Genomic DNA, 25,089 nt, shown 5'->3' on the forward strand with positions numbered 1-25,089 from the left:
AAACTGGGGAGACACAGGTGGAGATGCTGTCCTTACACTCAAGGAGGTCACAGGGAGACAGATGCCCAGTGAACAACGAGCTCCTCTTGTGGGCTAAATGAAAAATCAGAGGAATGTCCCCAAGTTAGCATGTTGCAGTGGACAAAAGACTGTACCTGCTCTGGGATGTCTGTTTAAGACTCTGAGGAGCAGCAATGTAATTGCAGGAGCTGGGAGTAGGTGGGAGCAGTAGGAGGTAGGTAGGGTTGCCAGATTTAGCAAATAAAAATAAAGAACACCAAGGTATATTTGAATTTCAAATAAACAACAAATACTTTTTTAGCATAAGTATGTCCCATGCAATATACTAAATTTGGGGGGTTATTTATCTGAAATTCAAATTTAACTGAGAACCTTGGATTTTAGCTGGCAACCTTAATGGCACAGGACTTGTCTTGAACTTTTAATTGCTTAGCATTTCACCAAAGACTGAGACAATGTCAAGGTAGAAAGGCTTCCTCAAGGGAGGTCTCATCCAAGGGCAGGGTTTTGAAGACTGAAAATTAGTACCTAGGTCTTAGTTATTTAAAATGTGGTCTATAGACCAGCAACAAAACATTACTTGGAAACTTTTGGAAATGCCAAATCCCAGGCATAATGCCAAATCCAGATTTTGGGAATCAGAATCTGCATTTTAACTAGATTCCTGGCAACACATTGACATCTGAGAATCTCTGGTCTAGGCAAGAAGGAGTAGAAGGTAAGAAAGTACGTAAAAAAATAAATGGCATGAGCAAATGCACAGACACTTAAAATAGCGTGGTGGTTTCCACATGGAAAATCAGCCATTTGTTTGATCCTCTACACGCAGCCTTAAGGCTATCTATCTATCTGGCTGTGATGGATCTTAGGTATATACTTGGAGTCTTTGTTACATCATGCAAGATCTTTCACTACAGCTTGTAGGCTCTGGAGTGCTGGGGCTCAGTAGTCATGACACCCAGGCTTAGTTGTTCAATGGCATGTGGGCTCCTAGTTCCCTGACGAGGGATCGAACCTGAATTCCTTTGCACTGGAAGGCAGATTCTTAACTACTGGATCACCAGAGAAGTCCTAGCCTTAATGCCATTTTGCACTTTATTTTTTGCAGAGATATTTTTCTTCCCCTCTCCATTATAGACAGCATGAGGGCCCATTATTCTTACTTAGCAGGTGATGAATAGTGAAATATTTATAGACATAAAACTTCATTACAACATTAAAATTAAGCTAAATTATTTTCACTCATGTTCAAAAAGTACATGAAAAGTTAGTATGCAGCGTGCACTGTCCTGTACCCTCTGCAGAGTGAATAATTTTACCGCCTATTAGGTGGTGTTTCTACATTTTACAAATGAGGAAGCTAAGATCTTAAGATGTTGAGTACTTATAAGTTTCAAAGGCAAGCTTTTAACTCAGGAACATCTGATTCCCCCAAACTATGCTTTTTCCCCATCACTTTCAGATAATTGTCAACAGGTGAATTAAAAAAAAAATTTTTTTTAATGGAAAATTAAGGTTAAACACATTCAGCTTTGGATATTTAGATATATCAGGAGGCAGGTTTTTCAGGCTTGGGTTTGGTATTTGGGAAGAGGGCAGCATTAACTTGTTCATTGCAACTATATATCCTGTGTGTATGTATATTGATGGCCTCATTACTAGCCTAACATTTTCCCTTCTGTTCATTTATCTTAATTTCACCTTTCCTTCAAGGCCCTCCTAAGACCCTTTCTCCCTCAAAAGGCCTTCCTCCACAATCGGAGTTCACAGGGAGCCCTAGCTCCAGCCCCTCCTCCCAGTTCTTTGTTCTTGATTGATTATGTCTGTGGATCTTAACTTTCCCCTCAGCAGTGGAATCTTTTTAAAAAATACAATAAATATTATGCACAAGCCCCATGTGAAAAAGGAAGTGGAGTTCTGAAATATCCTAGACCCTCCATATTCAGCTCCCCTCTCATCTCCCAAAGAATACTTGGGACACATGGGGAACATATTTTTGAAGGAAATGGATCTGTGTTACTTGCACTGTCTCCATTTGTTTTCCTTTCCACAACTATCTTCCTAAGTAAATAAAAGTCCCTTGAAGATAGAGGATACTGATTATTATGGGTACCACCTAACTCAAATCCCAAAATGCAGCTCATGTACTCCCGGGCAAAAGAGGGTAGAATATCTGAAGTCCAATCATGAAAAACCTAAATTATGATCATTTTATATTTTGTGTGTCCTCCCATAATTCATAGTATAGTTTCTTCCAAGTAAAATATGTTTAATCAATTCCATACATGCTGATTAATTGACTACTATATGGAGTTAAGTGTATCATTTTAATCTTGTTGGCTGAACTTATATTTATTTAAATTGTATAAATTGACTGTACTCTTTATAATAGCATGTTGTCAGTGAAAAATGTTTTTTAAAACTTAGAAATAGTAGGAATAAGAGCAACCTACATGCAGACAGCAAAATAGCTGCCATCCAATTTATAGGTTGTGGCGCTTCTGTAGAAATAAATATGTAGCTAGACATAGTGAATTATACACATCTAAATTCTGAGAGGGCCTTTTCATCTGAATATACTCCTTGCTTAAGGCTTTAAAAGTTTCTTCTGATACCTTGCTGCTGCTGCTAAGTTGCTTCAGTCGTGTCCGACTCTGTGCGACCCCATAGACGGCAGCCCACCAGGCTCCTCTGTCCCTGGGATTCTCCAGGCAAGAATACTGGAGTGGGTTGCCATTTCTGATACCTTAATGGTAAGTAATTAAATCCAATAAGATAGGTAATCACTGATCCCAGGGATGGGGGAGCCTGGTGGCTGCCGTCTATGGGGTCACACAGAATCGGACACGACTGAAGTGACTTAGCAGCAGCAGTAATGAAAACATTGCCGAAAATTCTGATGGACACATGAATTGTCATCTTAGTTTTAAATGGAAGGCTCTGTCACAAGGAAAATCGGAGTTTCTCCAAAGTTAGGTGGGACAACTAGAATGCTCATGCAGCCATTTGTCTATTTATTTATTCACCAAATATTTATTGATCAACTTAAGGCACCTTGCTAAACACAGGTGGTTATGCTGTAACGTAATACATGTATTCCTAAAAAACCCTCATATTCTGTTAAAAAAAAAGAACAGAACTTGGAAGTAAAATAAAGTTAGAACAGACTACTCGAGACCTAGGTAATTTGGGAACTTTCCTGGTGGTCCAGTGGTTAAGAATCTGCGTGCCAGTAAAGGGGACACGGGTTTGATCCCTGCTTCAGGAAGATCCCACATGTCACGGGGCAACTAATTTTGGGAGCAACTATGCCCGAGTGCCGCAACTAGTGAAGCCCACATGCCCTAGAGCCCATGTCCGCAGCAAGAGATGCCACTGCAATGAGAAGCCCGTGCACTGCAACTAGAGAATTGCCCCCACTCACTACAACCAGAGAAAGCCCGCAGGCAGCAATGAAGACCCAGCGCAGCCAAAAATGAACAAATAAACAACCTAAGCAATTTTGGAACCAGAGCATTAATAAACACAAGTAACAATAAATAAGGTGTTTTAAAAAATACAGCATAGTTAAAAAGACATGCTAGATTTATGAAAAACTAGAATAAATGCTTATTAAGTAAGTAGTTTTCTAAAGGCGATGTTATTAATACTTGGTAGAAGTGTGTGTGAGGTGTAAGGGAGGTGGGGCTGCTCAGTTATGGAGGTAGGGCCAAGGCTATGGAGGATCCTGCTACAGATACTCTCAATACAGTATGAAGACAGGGCCAAGAGGAAGAGTGAGGTGGGGTAGCCTAGCTTTCCCGCAAACAGACCTCGAGATAAGGATCTGTACGCAGGGAGTTTACTGAGAGGTGACCTCAGGAAGCACAACGTGGGAGGAGAGCAGTGAAACAGCGAAGGGAGGAAAATCACTTCCCTTTATTAAGTGGCCTCACTGAGGAGCCACTGCAGTGGGTAACTGGGCCTCAACCCCAAGTGAGACCCTGGTGGGTGGCAGATCACTCCTCGGGCACTAATTCCTTGGCACTTCTTGCCAAATACACAAGCCACACACTACCCTTCAGAGAGCAGAGACTACCCTCAGTGAGGGAGAGTCAGACCGTGACTGACCGGTCCTGCAATCTTTTGCAAGCGACCCTAGTAGATTTATGTAGGCTGGAAGGATCCTGGCAGGAAACCTACAGCGCCTCTAAGGGGACAAATGGGGATTCTACACCCTGAGGTGACTTGGCTTCGGGTTCAGCACGGTGTTCTTTTGTGGCTTGCTAGAGTCACTGTTTCAGTCTGCACTGGTGCTGTTTAACGGAACAAGACTAAAGAGTTAGACGAATTGCCTACAAACCAATGAGACTTCCACATGACACAGACACCATAACTGTGCATGAGCCCATGTGCATCACAGAGACCACGTGCTATACAAGAACAGATGGTACTGGATTACTGCCTTTGAGTAAGATTCTGAACAGTCCTTGATGGCAAGAAACTTTCAGTCTAGTGAGAGAGACAGGAGTTCACAGCTCAGTGAGATGCATACTGTGGCAGAAGATGTTTCAAAATGTTATGCATCTCCCGAGGGAGTCCCCCGTTCACTCCCGGGGGACCAGGGAAGAGACAGTTAAGTTCAGTCCTGATGGATAGCCAACAGGAAGATGGGAAGGACAGAGGAAGAGAAGCTTAGGTGAATTCACAAGTGAGGAGTCAGGGTGAACTTCCAATGTCTGTTGGGAAGCCTTGCCTCCCACTTCCATGAAGGTCACTAGAGATACCTGGATGTCCGGTTTCAGCTTAAGTAAATGGGAAACACTAGACTCAAGAAATTGAGATCCTCAGAGAAAAATGTTAAGCCCTAAGGTCAGTGCTCAGACCTATCCCCGTATCACACAGAACCTGCCTGGCTGCCTGGTGTTGGATAAATAATAAATACCAGTCCCTTCTGTCCCTGGGATCAGTGTCCTGCCTTGACCTTGCTTATCAGATCAGGTAAGAAAGCGAGGTACTCCTTACCACATGTGGTCATTACATTTCCCATGGCATTTTTGCAAGAGGCCGGGCTGCTCCCCTGGCTGCTGTCCAGGTAGGTAATTATCTTGCCTCCTGTTCTAACTCCCTGGTGGTTTCAGTTGTAGGAGAGAGCCTCCTTTACTCCCACGTGATTGGCTGCCAGTGCTGAAAGGTTTCATTCTGGAAATCTGTTACCTTCTGCCCCGGAGCTCGGCTGGCATTCAGGGGTGGGAGAGGGTGTTTGAGGACAACTTGGCCAGGTCTATACTTACTAAGAGAAGTGGAGAATTGAGACTGATTTCCTGGTAAAATGAGAACTAAATGTAATTTTTTTTCTTTTTTGCCATATGACTTCATTGTTTAAAAATATGAAAAACTGGATTGTGCTTGGAAAAGAACAAGTTCCCCATTCAAAACTACTGACATAAAACCTGTATTCTTTAACCTTACCACAAGAGCATGCTATTTTGGCAAACTGGCCAATAATTATGGTTGTCAATTCCTTTGAAGGTGACACACCTGCGGAATGGGTATTTGAGTAGAGATGTACAGGAAAATCTATTTATCAACTTACCTTTCTCTTTCTCCCTCTCTCTCATTATCTTTCTTTATCTATCATCTACCTATATTTATTTTTCTTCCTTCCTTTCTTTTTTGCTTTCTATCCATCCATCATCTGTCATCTGCCATCATTGCACACATAGCCTTTTATCTCCTTCTATATAGATCCTTCATAGATACCCATCAACCCACAGTTGATGGTGTTCGCAGTAGTTCAGTCAACAAACAGTTTCTGAGTACCCACAGTTGCACGGTCATATGACTCTAGAGATATGAAGAACTATAATGATAATACCTTCCCCTCTGCCCTCTGTACGCTTCCAAGCAATACAATATAATAAGACCAGCTCCAAAAAACATTATACCTGAGTTTAAATTCTGGCACTATTACCTCTGAGACTCTGAATAAGTCACACAATCTTTCTAAGCCATAATTTCTTCACCACTAAATGAGGGATAATAATATTGGGACCTAGCTTACAGGACAAATAACAGACTAAAATGAGATACTGAAATTAAAATGAGATACTGAAATTAAAATGCTCAGCATTGCATCTGGTACATAACAGGGTTCAATAAATGTTTGTAATAATTACTATAATAAAACCCACTAGGCATATCAGGAAGATCCCCTGGAGGAGGGCATAGCAACCCACTTCAGTATTCTTGTTTGGAGAATCCCATGGAAGAGGCAACTGGCAGGCTACAGTCTCTAGGGTCGCACAGAGTTGGACACAACTGAATGGACTTAGCATGCACACATGCACATATATACAAAAGCAAGACTGAATTGCCTGGTCCTGCCCTTTTGTTTTCCCCCAGCAGCTCTGAGATGAACTGATGGTCTGCAGCCATGATATGTTTGTTAAGAACATTGGCTTTGTGGTCAGATGAACCTGAATCTCAGGTTGGAATCCCAGCTTTGTTACTTATTAGCTCACTGACCCTGGATATGTTAAATAACCTCTCTGAGCCCTGGTTTCCTCATGGTAAAACAGGATAGTCATAGGATAAAATTCAGGAACTATTTATAGTCACAATTCATAGGTTGTATACCTACCACATTAAAAAAAAAGTGAAAGTGTTAAGTCACTCAGTCATGTCTGACTCTCTGCGACCCCATGGACTGTAATCCGCAAGGCTCCTCTGCCCATGGAATTCTCCAGGCAAGAATATTGGAATGGGTGGCCATTCCCTTCTCCGGGGGTTCTTCCCAACCCAGGGATTGAATCCAGGTTTCTTGCATTCCAGGCAGATTTTTTACCGTCTGAATCACAAGAGTATACCTACCAGATATAGAGCACCAAATAAACGGTAGTCCTTAGTATCAGAGATAAACAATTGAGAGCATTTGATGATTTGACCATAGGAGTCAAAATGCAGCTGCTTTTATTATCTTTATCAACCAAAAAATGATCTGTTATTGAATATTTGCCTAAAGCTCAGTTGAAAGAATACTGTCCCTGGAGGTCTCATGAAGGGTGGCCCTCCCTCCACATCTGGAAACCAGTCTGGGTCATCTTGTAGAAACAGGTTCCTACTGACTGTAACTTTCACGTTATGCTACTCACTTACATTGGAGAACAAGGCAGCTATCATTTCCATGAAACTCACAATTGAGTTTAAGCAAGAACATGGAAATCAAGGTCACTCTTTCAAACAGTATTCCTATTTGATGACTCACAGGAGGAAAATCCCTTATGTTTCAGTTCTTTGAAAAGTTGGAAGTTTTTATATTACCTTCAGTGACTTCATTGAAATGTAGAGTATGCCTAACTGATATTAACCTTGACTTTCTTACTAGAGTCTCTGTTTTCTCTGTATCTCTGTTTTCTCCTTCAGTTTATTATGTTTTTGCATTACACATATGCAAGCTGTTGCAAATGCTTTGCAGAACAAGGTGGAGAATAAATAAATAATGAAATGAAATATTCTTGCAATGCTAACATTATGTTCTGCAGCGTTTGGATTATTGTCCAAATGGAGTCAACCCATGACCATAAAGAATCTTAAATTTGCAATGCTTCTTCTCTGTACTGTAGGCTCTTAGCAGAGCATTTTGACGTAAAGAATCTTCCATTCAGTTCAGTTCAGTTGCTCAGTTGTGTCTGACTCTTTGGGACCCCATGAACTGCAGCTTGCCAGGCCTCCCTGTCTATCACCAACTCCTGGAGTCCACCCAAATCCATGTCCATTGAGTCGGTGATGCCATCCAACCATCTCATCCTCTGTCGTCCCCTTCTCCTCCTGCCCTCAATCTTTCCCAGTATCAGGGTCTTTTCAAATGAGTCAGCTCTTTGCATCAGGTGGCCAAGGTATTGGAGTTTCAGCTTTAAGATCAGTCCTTCCAATGAACACCCAGGACTGATCTCCTTTAGGATGGACTGGTTGGATCTCCTTACAGTCCAAGGGACTCTCAAGAGTATTCTCCAACACCACATTACCTAAGGACAGTTACTTAACTAAGACTCAGGTTTTTAAAATTATAAAATACAAACAGTTGTGTAAATCTAATGACGATAATAAAAGTTACTAACTTCTGAACAACCATGACATGTCAGACACTTGGCAGAAAACTTCACAAATGTCCTATAGTTAAATATTTTCCAGACATATTTGATCTCATAATAACTTTATGATACAGTCACTGACCCAATTTACACATGAGGACACTGACATGCAAAGAAATTATCTGCCCATGAGGACACAGCTAAGTGACAGATTATTAGTTGAACCCAGAGGAACTCGTACTATGGCACCCAGAACCACATTCATATTGTTGTTGCTGATTTAGTTTCAGCAATATGACATTTTCTGCTATAATTAATTCAGCAAAAAGACATACATGCTGTGAACCTGATTTTGGTTATGAAGTTTCACTTTACTTATAATTTTTTTTGAGGACTGGCCCCACGTCCAAGGAGCCGTGGCTGCGTGGGCGCAGGAGGGCCTAGAGGAGCTATCCCACATTGGAGGTCAGGAAGGGCGGTGGTGAGGAGATACCCCTCGTCCAAGGTAAGGAGCAATGGCTGCACTTTGCTGGAGCAGCCGTGAAGAGATACCCCATGACCAAGGTAAGAGAAACCCAAGTAAGACGGTAGGTGTTGCAAGAGGGCATCAGAGGGCAAACACACTGAAACCATACTCACAGAAAACTAGTCAATCTAATCACACTAGGACCATCGCCTTGTCTAACTCAATGAAACTAAGCCATGCCCGTGGGGCAACCCAAGATGGGCGGGTCATGGTGGAGAGATCTGACAGAATGTGATCCACTGGAAAAGGGAATGGCAAATCACTTCAGTATTCTTGCCTTGAGAACCCTATGAACAGTATGAAAAGGCAAAATGACAGGATACTTAAAGAGGAACTCCCCAGGTCAGTAGGTGCCCAATATGCTACTGGAGATCAGTGGTGAAATAACTCCAGAAAGAATGAAGGGATGGAGCCAAAGCAAAAACAATACCCAGCAGCGGATGTGACTGGTGATAAAAGCAAGGTCCGATGCTGTAAACAGCAATATTGCATAGGAACCTGGAATGTCAGGTCCATGAATCAAGGCAAATTGGAAGGGGTCAAACAAGAGATGGCAAGAGTGAATGTCGACATTCTAGGAATCAGTGAACTAAAATGGACTGGAACGGGTGAATTTAACTCGGATGACCATTATATCTACTATTGTGGGCAGGAATCCCTCAGAAGAAATGGAGTAGCCATCATGGTCAACAAAAGAGTCCGAAATGCAGTACTTGGATGCAATCTCAAAAACAAAAGAATGATCTCTGTTCGTCTCTAAGGCAAACCATTCAATATCACAGTAATCCAAGTCTATGCCCCAACCAGTAATGCTGAAGAAGCTGAAGTTGAATGGTTCTATGAAGACCTACAAAACCTTTTAGAACTAACACCCAAAAAAGATGTCCTTTTCATTATAGGGGACTGGCATGCAAAAGTAGGAAGTCAAGAAACACCTGGAGGAATAGGCAAATTTGGCCTTGGAATACAGAATAAGCAGGGCAAAGACTAATAGAGTTTTGCCAAGAAAATGCACTGGTCATAACAAACACCCTCTTCCAACAACACAAGAGAAGACTCTACACATGGACACCACCAGATGGTCAACACCAAAATCAGATTGATTATATTCTTTGCAGCCAAAGATGGAGAAGCTCTATACAGTCAGCAAAAACAAGACCAGGAGCTGACTGTGGCTCAGACCATGAACTCCTTATTGCCAAATTCAGACTTAAATTGAAGAAAGTAGGGAAAACCACTAGACCACTCAGGTATGACCTAAATCAAATCCCTTATGATTCTACAGTGGAAGTGAGAAATAGATTTAAGGGCCTAGATCTGATAGATAGAGTGCCTGATGAACTATGGAATGAGGTTCGTGACATTGTACAGGAGACAAGGATCAAGACCATCCTCATGGAAAAGAAATGCATAAAAGCAAAATGGCTGTCTGGGGAGGCTTTACAAATAGCTGTGAAAAGAAGAGAAGTGAAAAGCAAAGGAGAAAAGGAAAGATATAAACATCTGAATGCAGAGTTCCAAAGAATAGCAAGAAGAGATAAGAAAGCCTTCTTCAGCAATCAATGCAAAGAAATAGAGGAAAACAACAGAATGGGAAAGACTAGAGATCTCTTCAAGAAAATCAGAGATACCAAAGGGACATTTCATGCAAAGATGGGCTCGATAAAGGACAGAAATGGTATGGACCTAACAGAAGCAGAGCATATTAAGAAGAGATGGCAAGAATACACAGAAGAACTGTACAAAAAAGATCTTCATGACCAAGATAATCACGATGGTGTGATCACTGACCTAGAGCCAGACATCCTGGAATGTGAAGTCAAGTGGGCCTTAGAAAGCATCACTATGAACAAAGCTAGTGGAGGTGATAGAATTCCAGTTGAGCTATTCCAAGTCCTGAAAGATGATGCTGTGAAAGTGCTGCACTCAATGTGCCAGCAAATTGGGAAAACTCAGAAGTGGCCACAGGATGGAAAAGGTCAGATTTCATTCCAATCCCAAAGAAAGGCAATGCCAAAGAATGCTCAAACTACCGCACAATTGCACTCACCTCACACGCTAGTAAAGTAATGCTCAAAGTTCTCCAAGCCAGGCTTCAGCAATATGTGAACCGTGAACTTCCTGATGTTCAAGCTGGTTTTAGAAAAGGCAGAAGAACCAGAGATTAAATTACCAACATCTGCTGGATCATGGAAAAAGCAAGAGAGTTCCAGAAAAACATCTATTTCTGCTTTATTGACTATGCCAAAGCCTTTGACTGTGTGGATCACAACAAACTGTGGAAAATTCTGAAAGAGATGGGAATATCAGACCACCTGATCTGCCTCTTGAGAAACCTGTATGCAGGTCAGGAAGCAACAGTTAAACTGGACATGGAACAACAGACTGGTTCCAAAGAGGAAAAGGAGTACGTCAAGGCTGTATATTGTCACCCTGTTTATTTAACTTATATGCAGAGTACATCATGAGAAACGCTGGACTGGAAGAAGCACAAGCTAGAATCAAGATTGCTGGGAGAAATATCAATAACCTCAGATATGCAGATGACATCACCCTTATGGCAGAAAGTGAAGAGGAACTCAAAAGCCTCTTGATGAAAGTGAAAGTGGAGAGTGAAAAAGTTGGCCTAAAGCTCAACATTCAGAAAACGAAGATTATGGCATCCGGTCCCATCACTTCATGGGAAATGGATGGGGAAACAGTGGAAACAGTGTCAGACTTTATTTTTCTGGGCTCCAAAATCACTACAGATGATGACTGCAGCCATCAAATTAAAAGACTCTTACTCCTTGGAAGGAAAGTTATGACCAACCTAGATAGCATATTCAAAAGCGGAGACGTTACTTTGCCAACAAAGGTTCGTCTAGTCAAGGCTATGGTTTTTCCAGTGGTCATGTATGGATGTGAGAGTTGGACTGTGAAGAAGGCTGAGTGCCGAAGAATTGATGCTTTTGAACTGTGGTGTTGGAGAAGACTCTTGAGAGTCCCTTGGACTGCAAGGAGATCCAACCAGTCCATTCTGAAGGAGATCAGCCCTGGGATTTCTTTGGAAGGAATGATGCTAAAGCTGAAACTCCAGTACTTTGGTCACCTCATGCGAAGAGTTGACTCATTGGAAAAGACTCTAATGCTGGGAGGGATTGGGGACAGGAGGAGAAGGGGACGACAGAGGATGAGATGGCTGGATGGCATCATTGACTCGATGGACGTGAGTCTGAGTGAACTCCGGGAGTTGGTGATGGACGGGGAGGCCTGGCGTGCTGCGATTCATGGGGTTGCAAAGAGTCGAACACGACTGAGCGACTGATCTGATCTGATCTGATAATTTTTTTTATATAATATAAAATTAGAACGGACTTGTACCTCATTTTATGGTTGTATATTTTACATATTTTCATAAAACTAATTTAACAGTAAGGATATGAAAGACTTTTCTTTCCCACTGGAAGGGTTGATATATTTTTCGGGTTGGGGATATATTGATTCCCAATATGGAAGTTGTTTTAATCTTGTATCTGTTTAACTTAAATTGCCAAGATTTAAAAATCATTGAGAGGAAAAAGAGAACCCAGTGAGATGACCAAGAAAGATAAGATTTGGATTAGCTTTCAAAGAGAGGTGGAAGGCAAATGTTAGTGACAGCTGATAGAATACCACCACCATCATGCAGGTGATTCTAGATTGACTTGGCTCACCTGGAATAGCTAAAGGATGTCCTTCATTCCACACTGTTCCAAGTGGGGCCCATCAAAAGCTGAGGGCTTTGCAAGAGGAGCTCCAGGCACACAAGAGGGAATGAATAGAACACGTTGAAACTCTACATAAGCTAGGTTGTCAGAGCAAGGGTCTGCAGTGGGAGTAGATATGGGAGAGAGAAACCAGAATCAGAGCTGAGCCAGAACAACACAGTGGATAGCTCTGAATGCAGAGTTTAGACTTTAAGCAACGGGGAGGCATTGCTTATCACTGAGTAGGAGACTGGTATGAAATAGATGGTATTTTAATACCAAGTCATAGGATGACTAGAAGAAGGGAAAACTTGCTGGACTGAAAAGAGTATTGGCTAAGTTTACCAGGGTGGAGGTTAAACAGGTGGAGTTAAGGATGGAGGTGAGTAACCCTCCTTCACTCCCCAGGTAATGAGGATTCTGACATTTCCATCTAGAAGTAACTTATCGGCACTGGTAAACACAGATGAATTATGCCTAGAGCCTCAGCTTCCCTGATGGTTCCCCACACTTTGGTCAGACCCATAAATATTATGGAGAGATCGTAAGATTGCCCCCTTGTCTTGCTGGCAAAGCTTGTGCCTACAATATCCCACTGGGACCAAAAACCACATTGAGATTCCATAAGAATGTTTCTAACAATGCGGGCAGCGGCTCTTTCAGAAAGACTCTGCCCAGGGTAGCTGCTGCAATCAACTTTTTCACTTCGGGTTTCTGTCGTAAAGAACTTGTCTGAAGGCCTCATGCAGAGATCAATTTATATCATCTAAATAGGTGAAACGTAAAGAGCGCCTCACTTACTCCTGGAGTTGGTAGCGGTCACCACGTTTACCTTTCCTTTGTTTCTGGTTTCTGGGGGCAAATGAACTAAAATTCATATGTTACAATTAAAAACCATTAACAGCAAACACTAGAAAGAACAAGCAATTAGTTAATGTATTATTTAAGGCCTTATTACACTTCAGCTATCAAGGACAATCATTCATTCTGAGAAGGATTTTTTTTTTAATCCATTATTAAAAGCTTAAGTGTCTACCAATAACTGAAAATATGTTTGGATTTGCCTGAATTCAACTCTTGGGAGCAATACCCTGACAATATATCCTGACCTAATACCGCAAATGTATTAACTTTCAAACACAATTAAAAAACTAATCTATAAATTTCACTATGGATTCTTTGCTGTATATGGATCCATCCATAATTTCTAAGCATTTGTTCTTTTCAGGGCGTAATACTTGAAGCTGTAGGGGAGTTGAAATGGACATATTAACCGTCAGGAATCTCAACTCTTCTCCTCTGTGGCATATAACTAGAATTGATAATGGCAAAAATAGTAGTAATTACCTTTTGATAGATATTTCTAAAAACATTTAAGAACTTTCACTTATGTCATCAGTCTTTTAGTCTTCCATTTAATATTTCATGAAATTCTTGAAATAGGATGTTTTCTTGAAAGCACATTCTTTTCAAACATTTCTAGATTTTCTGTGAAAACTGACCAAGAATACTATCTAACAAAGCAAGGCCATAAAGCAAGCCCCAATAAATACCAAAGAAATGATACCACAGAGATCACAGTTCTGAACAAAGTGCAAATAACCTGGAAATCAATAGGAAAAAGAAAAATAAACAATCCCAAATATTTGGAAAATTAAAACTCCACTTCTAAAGAATTCATAGGTCAAGGAATAAGTCACAGTGGTTAATTAAACATATTTAGACCCAAATACTAATGGAGTGATACACACACACACACACACACACATATATACACACAAACTTGTGGGGGGTAGTGACAATGGTAATATATATGAGAACATCACACCTCAAATTCTCCTATTAGAAAATAGTAAAAAAAAAAAAAAAAATAGCTGAAAACGAATGAGCCAAGCACTTACTGAAAAAATTAGAAAATAGAGTGAAATAAAATTTTGTGTAAAGTGACTACTATTTGTGTCTATGATGGCAAAATTGTACAACAATAACTCTACTATCAGTAATAACTATTCAAGAATAATTATACTGGTAAAAACTAAAAACAACTCTCTGAATTCATCAGAGATCAGCCAAGATAGACATGATGTAAGAGTCTAAGATCTTAAAGAGAAGATAAGCTCACTGAGGGCATAATCACGTTATCTTCTATTTGTTTCCCTAAGGGAATTTGCTGCTTTGTGGAACAAGGAAGAGAAGTAAAAGGAAGCAGTATAAGATTTCTGATGGTTTCACTGAGCTGGACAGTTTGGATGACCTAAATGGCCAGGACTTAAGAAGTCCAGATCTCAAAGTGGGAACGACACAGAAGTCAGGTTAAAATTCTACTGGTACTTTTATTTAGGGTTGTTTTCAACTCCTAAGTCATATGTGCTTTGGGCAAGGTGCCAAGGGTCCAAGGAGAGAGCAGCAGCTTCTGTGAGACCAAAGAACTTGAGTTAAGGCTTTGTTTGGAAAGAAAGAGGTTGGAGCTATGACTTACAGAAGTGGAGAAGTCCTGGTTAACACGCTTGACTTGCCATTGAGACACCTGAAGGGAATGTTCTAGGAGTCAGAGCTGGGCTCTATGTGCAAAAGCAAATTGAAAAATAGAGACCCTTATCTCCAACAAAGCCTGAAGCCCAGCCTCAATTCGTTAAAGTGATCTGCCCAGCCTCAATTCGTTAAAGTGTACTCTGTCCACTTGCCAGAAAAAAATTAAATCCTCTATATAGAAAGAGAACATAGTCTAGAGCCTCTACATTTTTTGTTGTTATAGACAATGTCCAACATTCAATAAAAATTACCACAGAAGTCTAGAAAGAGGGTCAAATGACCAAAAACAAAGTCAAAAATATAACAGTAGAAATTTCCCCACAAGTGACCACAGTATGATTGTATGCTCAAAAAAAAAAGGGAAAATAGAGCATTTCATTAGAAAATGAATCGAAGAATCTGTTAAAAAAAAAAGGAATATAAACATTTTAGACATAAAAGGATAACAACTAATAAAAGGAATAGATTGGTTTAGTAGTGGATGAGACAGTAGAAGAAATGATTTGTGAATTTTCAGATAAGGCAGTAAAACAAAACTCACAGAAGTTTAATATATAAACATCAACTGTATTCCTACATCTGTACTATCCATAGAATATAGTTAGAGTATGTCATTGATGGTAAAACAAAGCATCTAGCAGTAAATCCAACAAAAGAGGTACGAGGCATTTATGGACAAATTTATAAAGATTTAAATAATTGGGGTGGGTTTCCACGTTTATGGATTACCACAGGGCTTCCCAAACTTTAATGTGCACAGGATCTTGTTCAAATGCAGATTTTGATTCAGCAGATCTGGAGTGAGGATCAAGATTCTAAACTTCTAACAGGTTCCTAGGTAGTATCCATGCTGCTTTTCTACAAACCACACTTTGAGTATCAACAATTTAGAAGATGCCGTATTGTAATTTATACTAATGTAGATACTTAAATAGTATGATTAGTGTAAAATGCACAATTTACACTAATATTTCAATGTGATTCCAATAAAAATGGATGATTCTTTGACAGAACTGGGTGAGCTGGCCCTAACATTTATATGGAAAGCAATGTGCCATAAATACCTAAGGCAACTCTGAAGAAGAAGGTTGAATGGGGTTTGTGAAAGTCACTCAGTCATGTCTGACTCTTTGCAACCCCATGGACTATACAGTCCATGGAATTCTCCAGGCTACAATACTGTAGTGGGCAGCCTTTCCCTTCTCCAGGGGATCTTTCCAACCCAGGAATCAAACCCTGGTCTCCCACATTGCAGGCTGGATTCTTTACCAACTGAGCCACAAGGGCAGAGCAAGATTCCGGTTCAGACCCAGGAATTGAACCTGGGTCTCCTGCATTGCAGTCAGATTCTTTACCAACTGACCTATCAGGCAAGCCCTGAATGGGGTTTACTCTATCAAAATAGCAAATATTTTTATAAGGCTATGATAAATAAAATGGTATAGAATTGTCACAGAGAAGACAGATACACCAATGGAAGAGAATAAAAGGCAAGAAGCAGACCCGTATATAAAGCAAATTTGATCTATGATAGAGGTAGAACTGGACAGTGGTTAGAAAAAATGAAAATTTAATTGAAGTTACTGGCACAATTATTTATTTGTATGCACAAATGAAATTGAGTCTTATCTAACACCATACTTGAAATAAATTCCAGGTGGGTTTAAATGCTGAATTTCATCGCAAAACTTTAAAATTAAACACAAAGTAGGAAAATATTTTATGATTCAAGTGTGGAAAGATTTTTAATTAGGCAAAATAAGTACAACTATATTAAATTGGGAACTAGGGGTGAAGGTGGAGAAGGTGATGGCACCCTACTCCAACACTCTTGCCTGGAAAATCCCATGGGCAGAGGAGCCTGGTAGGCTGCAGTCCCTGGGGTCGAGAAGAGTCGGACACGACTGAGCGACTTCGCTTTCACTTTTCACTTTCACGCATTGGAGAAGGAAATGGCAACCCACTCCAGTGTTCTTGCCTGGAGAATCCCAGGGATGGGGAAGCCTGGTGGGCTGCTGTCTATGGGGTCGCACAGAGTCGGACACGACTGAAGCAACTTAGCGGGAGCAGCAGGGGTGAAGGACCTGCCCACCAATAACGGAGATTTAAGAGACACAGGTTTGATCCCTGGGTCAGGAAGATAAGGTCCTCTGGAGTAGGTAATGGCAACCCACTCCTGTATTCTTGCCTGGAAAATTCCATGGACAGAGGAGCCTGGTGGGTTACAGTCCATGGAGTTGCAAAGAGTTGAATGCGACTTAACACACACAACATACATGTTTAACTAATAGATTGAGAGCTCTGACTATATTAAAATGAAAACTTCTGTAAATCAAAATTCACCATTAAAAAAGTGAGAGATAAGTGAGACTGGCAGGAGATATTTCCAGTGTATGCCACTGGAAATCTGCATCCTGCTAATTTGAAAGCATCCCAAATCTAGAAGAAAAAGAATTTGAAAGAACTGGAATAAGAGGGAGAAACTAAATGGCAGATGGACAAGTGTGAAAAGATGGGCTCTCTTGCTGGGGACTACAGAAATAAAACACAAGTTAAAATTACCAGGGGATATGGTTTCAAACACACAAGAGTAGGAAATATTCATATATTGATAATTCTAGGAATTGGTTAAGATGAAGAACCAGGTGAAATGACATTTATAAGTGTAGGAGGGTAAATTATGTGCAACTTCAGGCAGCAGTTTGACAAAATCTCTTAAGTGGACCATACAGATTCTCTACTACCCAGCAATCCCTTTCCTGAGGATGTTCTCTGGAAAAATTCTTGCATATGTGTACAAGTTGGTTTTCACAGGAAAGTTGATAGCAGCATTATTGGTAACTGCAAAATATAGGAAAAACCTAAATATGCAAGTAGAATGAATTTAATTAAATTATAGTCTACCCATGCCATGGAATATAAGACTGAACTGAAAATAAATAAACTAGAGAGTTATTTATCATTAAAACAATGAGATAAAAATTTTAATTGAAGGTGAAAGTAGCAAAAGGATACTGTGTGATACTATTTTATGAAGTTAAAAATATGTAAATCAACCCTATATATTATTTGGAGGAATATATAGTCAAGTAAGGGACTGAAAATCACCAAGTTCAGCACAGTGTTTATCTCTGGAGGTAGGCAGGGAGAGGAAATTGCCACTGAAAGAAAATACATGGAGGCCTCAGAAGTATTTGTAATATTTTATTTCTGAAGCTGAATAAAGGCTATATAACTACCGATTATAGTATTCTTTATACCTTTTTGTATGCCTGAAATATTTTACTATAAAACAGTTTTTAAGTGTTCCAGACTTGATAAATCAGGAAGGTATTGTTAAAGGCAAATGCTTAAGCGCTGGCTGAGATCACCTTGACAATCCAGGGCACTACTGAGAAGCTACTGTGGGAAACAACTGTTGAAAAGAAGCTAACCGTAAAAAGATATGAAGCACATCAGGAAGCCGTCTCTCATAAGAGACAGGCAACAGACACACTAAATGAGAGACTTTTCAGTTGAGATACTAAAGAAAGCAGAGCGGTTTCCAAAGAACTTCAAAATAATTAAGTTAAAAAATGATCAAAGAGATAAATGAGTCAACTGAACTCATGTTAGAAGAAGACATGAAAACAGAATAAGTAGACTTGAAAATAAGCATACATTCTAGAAATAAAAAAGTTGCCATCATAGATGTAAAACCCAATAGAACATGTCAGAGTAGACCAAAGCAAAAATTAATAAGTTGGAAGATGAATTTAAGAATGTGACTTGGAAACCTCAAAAGATGTATTATTTAAAAAAAAAAAAGGCAATGAGAGATTTGAAGAATAGAATAAGAAGCTCTATTATGTGTTGCTAGCAGTGAAAAACCTACCTGCCAATGCAGCAGACATAAGAGATATGGGTTTGATCCCTGGAGGAGGGCATGCAGTCCACCCCAATATTCTTTCCTGGGGGATCCTATGAACAGAGGAGTCTGGTGGGCTACAGTTCATAGGATCGCAAAGAGTCAGACATGACTGAAGCAACTTAGCACAGCACACACAGCAGCACACATTATGTGTCTAAGAGACCCAGATGGGGGGAAAAGGAAAGGAGTAAATGCAAATATATTGGTGGAGAATTTTTTAGTGAGACGTGAGTTTTCAGATTGAAAAGTCACACACAAAATTCCAAATGGAAGAAAACTGGGGTGGGGGGCGGGGTGGGTCAGGAAAAACAGAGAGGTAGAGACAAATTGCAGTGCATCAAATATAAAGAAGACAAATTTAAAAACCACCAGAGGAGATAAGACAGGTAATCTATTAGGAAAAACAATCAAATTGACATTGGACTTCTCATCAGTCAAAAAATAATCTGGAAGAAAAAAGAAAATGCCTCCCAAATGTCAAGGGAAAAATATAACAGCCAATCCAGAATCTTATACTTAATTATCACTCAAGAGTGAAGATGAAATAAAGATATTTTAGAAATACAAAGAGAGTTCATCACTTATTGAAAGAACTTTCTGATGAGGGAAATAGAATCTAGAAGGGAGAAATGGAACCTAACTGATGATGGTGAGAAAAATATTAGTAAGCAATTTCATAAAAAAAAAATGACACTGGGCAGTGAAAAGAAATAACAACTAATATGAGTTTAAAAGTAAGGCCTTATAAAACATGAAATCATTATTTTCTTAAGGATAAAGTAGTTGAAAAATAATTAGAATATTCTATTTTCCTCACTTTTGTTTGGGGAAATAAAGATGATTATGACTTGGTTAGAAAAGCACAAAGTCAGAGTACCCTTAAAAATTTAAAGGCAATCACATAAAGAATAAAACTTATAGCTTGTAAACTAGAAAATGGTGAAAAGTAATTGAGAAACTCACAGTTCAATAGAAGACAGGGAATTAGGAAAGAAGGAGGGGGGAAGAAGGGTAAGAGAAGCAGCAGCAGCAACCGAAAAAAACCTAGTAAAGAGAAAATCAAATAAGGCCATAGGAATTAATCTAAATATGTTAATGATGACAATATACTATTTGTGAAGACCTGTTTTATTTATCAACTTGACTAGGTTACAGTCCCCAGTTACTCAAACACTAATCAGATGATGCTATGATGGTATTTTGTAGATGTGATTAAAGTCCATAAGCAGTTGATTTTAAGTAAAGGGATTATCCTAGATCATCTAAATCAATCTGCTGAAAGGTCTTGAGAGCAGAGCTAAGGCTTCTCTAAAGAAAAGGAAATTCAGTCTGTGGACAGTAGCTTCAGTTCATGCCAGAAAATTCCAGCCTGTCCTTTCTGACAGCCTGCCCTACAATTTCAGACTTGCCTAAACAGCTCTAATAATCTAATATTGATCTAATTCCTTGTAATAAATTTCCTAATATAGATCTCTTACTGGTTCTGTCTTTCCACTTAAAGGCTGACTGATATGTTATGTAAGTGAATTAAACACATGTCCACATGCACAGATTCTCAAACTGTATTGATAACAAATACAAATGCTCTTTATGAGAAACATACCTAAAAACATACAGAAAGTTGAAAGTGAAGGGATCAAGAGAATGTATACAGCTGAAAAATGAGCACCAAAAGAAAGTAGTGACAGGGATAAAGAAGAGTATTGTGATAACAAGAGTATCTCTGATGGTCAGTAGGACCAACAGGAGAGTCTCCCATGAAGCATCTGGTGCTTCCAACAAGGTCCCAGCCCTATGGATCCCTAGTAAACTTGGTGATTCCTTTTAACTTCCCAGAAGAGCCAGACAACTTCCTAATTTAAACCAAGACAGCTTTTTAACTTTTAATTTTGAAATAATTACAGATTCAGAGCAAGTTGCAAAGACTGTATAGAGAGGAATAGCATATCCATTACCCAGTTTCCCCCAGGGGGTCACACCTTAATGTAACTATAGCACAACACTGAAGCCAGGAAACTGATAGTGGAATGTGTACGTACAGCTCTGTCATTTCATCACAGGTGTAGATTCTTGTATTCAACACCCCCAGTTAAGATACAGAACATCACCACAAAGATCTCCCTTGTACTTCCTTTTACAGTCAACCCCCTGCCCCTCACTGTCTCTAATGCCTGACAACCACTCATTTGTGCTCCGTCTCAATAATTCTGGCATGTTTCCAAAGAAGATATACAAATGGCCAACAGTCACATGAAAAGATGCTCAACATTACTAATAATAAGAGAAATGCAAATCAAAACCACAATGAGACAGCACTTCACACTTGTCAGAATGGCTATCATCAAAAAGTCTACAATAACAAATGTTGGTGAGGATGCAGAGAAAAGGGGACTTTTGTACACTGTTGGTGGGAATGTAAATCAGTATAGCCATCATGGAAAGTAGTATGGAGTTTCTTCATTAAAACTAAAAATAGAACTACCATATAACAGCAATTCCACTCCTGAGTATGTATTCAAATAAAATGAAAACACTAATTTGAAAAGATACCGGCACCCCAATGTTCATAGAAGCATTATTTACAATAGCCAAGATATGGAAATAGATGAAGCAGAAGTAGGTACTACTCTGGAATTCCCTTGCTTATTCTATGATCCAGAGAATGTTGGCAATTTGATCTTTGGTTCCTCTGCCTTTTACAAATCCAGCTTGTACATCTGGAATTCTTTGTTCACATACTGCTGAAGCCTAGCTTGAAGGATTTTGAGCATGGGAAATGAGTGCAATTGTATGATAGTTTGAACATTCTTTGCATACAACTACTTCTGTTTCATTGACAACACTAAAGCCTTTGTGTGGATCACAACAATCTGTGGGAAATTCTTTAGAGATGGGGATACCAGACCACCTTACCTGCCTCCTGATAAACCTGTATGCGCGTCAAGAGGCAATAGTTAGAACCGGAGGTGGAACAATGGACTGCTTCAAAACTGGAAAGGAGTATGTCAAGGCTATATATTGTCACTCTGCTTATTTAACTTCTATAAAGATTACATCATGTGAAATGCTGGGCTGGATGAATCACAAGTTGAATCAAGATTGCTGAAAAAATATCAACAACCTCAGCTATACAGATGATACCACAAAATGGTAGAAAGGGAAGAGGAACTAAAGAGCCTTTCAATGAGGGTGAAAGAGGAGAGTGAAAAGGCTGGCTTAAAAGTCAGCTTTCAAAAACAAAGATCATGGCATATGGTCCAATCACTTCATGGTAAATAGATGGTGATGAAGTGGAAACAGTGACAGATTTCATTTTCTTGGGCTCCAAAATCACTGTGGACAGTGACTGCAGCCATGAAACTTAAAAACACTTGCTTCTTGGAAGGAAAGCTCTGACAAACCTAGACAGTGTATTAGAAAGTAGAGATACTACTTTGCTGACAAAGGTCCATACAGTCAGAGTATGGTTTTTCCAGTAGTCATGTATGGACATAAGAAATGGACCATAAAGAAGGCTGAGTGTCAAAGAAATGATGCTTTTAAATTGTGGTGCTGGAAAAGACTCTTGAGAGTCCTTTGGACAGCAAGGAGATACAACCAGTCAATCCTAAAGGAAATGAATCCTGAATATTCATTGGAAGGACTGATGCTAAAGCTGAAGCTGCAATACTTTGGCCATCTGATATGAAGAGCTGACTCATCGGAAAAGACCCTGATGCTGGGAAAGATTGAGGGCAGGAGCAGAAGGGCAGTCAGAGAATGAGATGGTTGGATGGCACCATTGACACAATATAGGTGAATTTGAGCAAGCTCTGGGAGATGGTGGAGGACAGGGAAGCCTGTTGTTCTGGAGTACTTGAGGTCACAAAGAGTCGGAGACGACTGAGAGGCTGAACAACAACAACCAACCAGATATGAAATCAGTCTAAATGTCCATCAACAGATGAATGAAGAAAGAATATGTGTTTTGTGTGTGTGTGTGTGTGTGTGTACATACACAACAGAATATAAGCCATAAAAAAGAATGAAATTCTGTCATTTGCAACAACTTAGATGGACCTAGAGGGTATTATGCTTAGTGAAACAAGTCAGACAGAGAAAGACAAATATTGTATGCTATTACTTATTCATGGAATCTAGAAAATAAAACAAATAAATGAATATAACAAAAAAGAAACAACTCACAAATATAGAGAACAAACTAGTTTTTATCAATGGGAAGATGGAAAGGGGAGGAACAAGATAGGGTTAGAAGATTAAGAGGTATAAACTACTGTGTATAAAATAATAAATAAGCTACAAGGATATATTGTACAGTACAGGGAACATAGCCAATATTTTAAAATAACTTTAAATGAAGTACAATCGATACACATATAGTATCATTAACAAGATAATAATTTTGTCATTTTGAAAATGTTACATAACTGGAATAATACAAAATGTTACCTTTTGAGATCTGGCTTTTTTACTTAGCATAATGCCCTCAAGATCCATCCAGCAAGTTGCATGTAATATTAATTTGCTTCTTTTTACTGCTGAATAATACTCCATAAGCCTGTGCATACTTTTAAGTTCTAAAAAAAAAACAAAACTGGGAATTTTGTTAAATAAAATGATCAATTAAAAAAATATTTTTAAAAACGTAGCAGCTCTTAAGATTATAGGATTTTAAAGTTTTGTCTTAAAATAGGTTACCAGTTTCACTTCTGGGGCTTACACATTCTCACATGATTTGGGGGGAAGAGCTCATTTATGTTCTTACCAAATCATTAATTGAATGGGCATAATCATTCATTTATGACAGAAATATTTATTAAGTACCAGTTATGTCTTACTGTGCTCGCTGCTGGCAAGCATAAAAAGAGGAATGAGATATTGATCTTATCCTTAACACAGAACCCAGCACATAGCAGGCCCTCAAGTGCTATTAACCGAATGAATAAATCCTGCTTTTAAAAGGAATTTACAATTTGGTGGCAGAGATAATGTGTAGATACAAATAAATGTGAGTTAGAGAACGGCATATTCATCATCGAGAAGGTAGTGCACTGGGACCGTTGATAGGAGAAACATTATCTTCCGAGGACAAGAGAAGGCTCCAAGAGATTGGTAACATATGTTTGGCATTGAAAAATGATAGGAATTGGGATAAAAATAAATGGGGGGGAATAATAACAGTAGTTGACAATTATTTCTATCTTCCTGAGTACTAGGTACTCTGCTAAACATTCTATATACTTAAGTTATTCTCACAGTGTCTGTGATATTATATTATCCCCTTGTTACAAACAAGAGGCATAGAGAGGTGCCTTGCCCAGGGTAACAGCTTGTAATGGGCTGAACTTGAAAAACTAGGCAGTGAAACTCATGAACTCTTGTACTAATAGAGTGAAGAGTGGAGCAGAAAGAGGCATGGGCGCAGAAAACAGGGAAATGTGACTGGAGTCTAGAGGGAGCAGAAAACAGGGAAAATGTGGCTGGATTCTAGAGTGTGTAACTAGGAGCAGGAAGAGAAGCCCACAAATCAAGGCCCTGCAGAGCCTTGAATTCCATGTTTAATAATTTGGACATAGCTTAGAATGTTTTTGAAGGTTTTGAACACAGGAATGACTTGATTAGAGCTGTTTTGTTCATTTACTCAGTTTGGGTCTTTATTCAAAAACATAGCGTTAAGAAAGAGCACATAGATATCAGATGTGGGAAAATTAGTAACATCGGTCCAGGTTGGCGCTTAGAGAGCACCTGTGAGAATGGAGATGATGGGCAGTTGAGAGATGCTGTGCGGATGGACAGCTTAGGACCTGGCAACTGGCTGGAATGAACAGAATTGGATGGGGAACAGGGAGCATTCAAGGTATCTTAGGGACTTGTCATCTGTATATCTGGGCAGATATGTTGAGTTCAATAGGAACTGGAAGGTGAGGAATAAGTTTCAAGGGAAAAAATTATGTCAGCTTCAGATAATTTGAGTAAAGGTTTTCAAGGACGCCTCCAGGTGTCACGGAAAGGACTGAAAGCCTAGAAAGAGTCTGAAGAGGCTGCACATTAGCCATTAAAGTGGATGACCTAACTTTGGGCAAGATTTTTTAAATACCTAGTTTTTAAAGAATATCTACTCAGTAAAAAGATCTCACATTAAATGAACCAGCACATCTTTGATTATGAAGCTCAGAAGCACTGAACTAGGATTTTCCTCAGTGCTTTTCTAAAAATGAATTTACATTTAGATTATACATAAAATGGTATAGAAATGTTTGGACTCAAGGCTTAAAGGAATGGCTGTGAGAATTTTACACT

This window comes from Bubalus bubalis, chromosome 11 (genome assembly GCF_019923935.1).
Source record: "Bubalus bubalis isolate 160015118507 breed Murrah chromosome 11, NDDB_SH_1, whole genome shotgun sequence".
NCBI lineage: Eukaryota > Metazoa > Chordata > Mammalia > Artiodactyla > Bovidae > Bubalus > Bubalus bubalis.